The 2500-nt window shown below is 56.6% G+C and overlaps 1 non-coding gene across 1 annotated transcript in view; it reads left to right on the forward strand.

Annotated features, from left to right (window-relative positions):
* Positions 1-2337: 2337 nt before the first annotated feature.
* Positions 2338-2500, forward strand: part of LOC126318715 (small subunit ribosomal RNA) — a 1893-nt gene continuing 1730 nt past the window's right edge. The window contains exon 1 of the ribosomal RNA XR_007557439.1: positions 2338-2500. This exon is cut by the window's right edge and continues 1730 nt beyond it. This is a non-coding gene — a ribosomal RNA (small subunit ribosomal RNA).

Genomic DNA, 2500 nt, shown 5'->3' on the forward strand with positions numbered 1-2500 from the left:
GCTGCACCTTAACCCAAGTTACGCTGCACCTTAACCCAAGTTACGCTGCACCTTAACCCAAGTTACGCTGCACCTTAACCCAAGTTACGCTGCACCTTAACCCAAGTTACGCTGCACCTTAACCCAAGTTACGCTGCACCTTAACCCAAGTTACGCTGCACCTTAACCCAAGTTACGCTGCACCTTAACCCAAGTTACGCTGCACCTTAACCCAAGTTACGCTGCACCTTAACCTAACTTACGCTGCACCTTAACCTAACTTACGCTGCACCTTAACCCAAGTTACGCTGCACCTTAACCTAACTTACGCTGCACCTTAACCTAAGTTACGCTGCACCTTAACCTAAGTTACGCTGCACCTTAACCTAAGTTACGCTGCACCTTAACCTAAGTTACGCTGCACCTTAACCTAACTTACGCTGCACCTTAACCTAACTTACGCTGCACCTTAACCTAACTTACGCTGCACCTTAACCTAACTTACACTGCACGTTAACTGTCACATGTAACGTCACAGGAATGTAGCTTTGCCTAACAGCAACCCTCTGAACATAGTTCACTGCTTGGATCCTCTGGTGTCATGTGTATTTCTTGATGCCATGGTGCGTACCCTCACATAAAGGTCTTTCGAGTGTTGCGTACTTTCTACACAGTCCCGCTAACCACTGGAAGGGTGTACCGCTACAGAACGAATATCGCCCTCCCCTCCTGCCCTTCCAAGCTGGTCGGTCAGGCGTTTGTTTGTGAAATGAGCCTTGCAGCTGTTCAGTTGCATTCGGTTGTCGATGCAGTCAGTGTACGTTGTGGTACGGCCTGTGTGGACTGTCCGCTGATGTACGCGTAACCCACACTGATCATCCGTCGTTACGTACTGAGTGACATAATGTGGCACATGCTTGACCGTACACCGGCTGCGCCCTACAATGGCGAATCATAAGGGCCATATGTTGTGCACGATGCTACTTGTCTCGTCTCCCCATTACAGCGAGATTGCACTGTTGTACGCCGTACAGACATGTGGTAGGTAGGTACGGACGAAAGTATTGCATGTTGGCCCCCCCCCCCCCCCCTCCTCCCTCTGCCGGGAATCAGCGTGAGCCGTCTGTTGATGTAGCGACGAGGGTTTTCCTATTTAATCGTATTGCCCCACACAACATGATAGCACGGTGGACCGCGTTCCACATCTGCGACATGCTACAGAGGCCGGTTGACAGTCGACCGCGCAAGGGACATTGCACACGTGCGCGGACCATCTTCCACGTGTTCTCTCGTGTACATGCCGCAGTGTGTATGTGGGCTGATGTAGCGTGTCGTGACACATAACATGCAGGCATGCCAGAATCGTAGATTTCGCAAATGTAGATTGACGTATACGTTTGCTGCCAAAGATCCGCAAATGAACTGGAAATCAGTTGTTGAGCGGTTGTTCGCGCTGCAGGTGCATCGGTGATAGCGACGATCGGTACATCTATGAACCGGTTGTTTCGGCGGTACCCGCCATGCCCCCGAACCTGAGTTGGCCATGTGGGTATGAAGCGATACGAGGCTGTGGCTTGGCGGGACAGTCCCCGGCCGGTGAGGGGGGGCCGCCCGGCGTGCTGGCCGCGCGCTGCGTGAGCGCACGCACTACAGCCGGCTGGTGGGGGGCGCCCAGTGGCAGGAGCGCCGGCCGACGGGCCCGGCTGGCGTCCCAGCTATGCGCCGGCGCACCCTGCGCGCGGCGCCAGGCGGCCAAAGTGGGTTCTGCCGAGCCCGGTGCGAAGCGCGGTGGACATCTGCAGTGTGCTGGTCCGATTGCGGACTGTGTGCGTTGAGGATGCGCCGCCGCCCGGCACTCGGCGTCGCGACGCCGTCTGCTGCTCGGTCGCCCCCAGCGGTTCTCGCAGGTGGTTTGTATCGCAGCTCTGCGGACGTGTTGGCGCGTGCGCTGTGCTGGGAGAGTTCGCTTCTGCACCCAAGTGGGGCTTTGCCCTTCTGTGGCGCTGGCGTTGGAGCTGCCGGTCACCGTAGGTGGCGCGTGTTGTTTCCCGCCGGCAATGCCACGACAGCACGCTCCCGGGCCTCTGTCGGCAGCGGCAAGCTCAGTTGGGAGCACGGGTGTTCGCACTGAAAGCGTCTACTCGCCCATCTCCGGGCGATTGCGCCTCTCTCGAACCCGACCAAGTACTTAGGACGGCGCTGCGCGCCGCCGGGACCTGAGAGGGTTTCGAGGTGTATCGTGCAGGGGAGCTCAGCCTCCTCCTGTTTGCAGAATAATTGAGCGGACGCTTGCGTGTTCGCGCGGGCCCTCGGGACACACTCCCGGGCGGCCGGCTGCTCAGCTCTCGTTGACGCAGCTCCCTGGTTGATCCTGCCAGTAGTCATATGCTTGTCTCAAAGATTAAGCCATGCATGTCTCAGTACAAGCCGCATTAAGGTGAAACCGCGAATGGCTCATTAAATCAGTTATGGTTCCTTAGATCGTACCCACGTTACTTGGATAACTGTGGTAATTCTAGAG

This window comes from Schistocerca gregaria, unplaced genomic scaffold (assembly GCF_023897955.1).
Source record: "Schistocerca gregaria isolate iqSchGreg1 unplaced genomic scaffold, iqSchGreg1.2 ptg000680l, whole genome shotgun sequence".
NCBI lineage: Eukaryota > Metazoa > Arthropoda > Insecta > Orthoptera > Acrididae > Schistocerca > Schistocerca gregaria.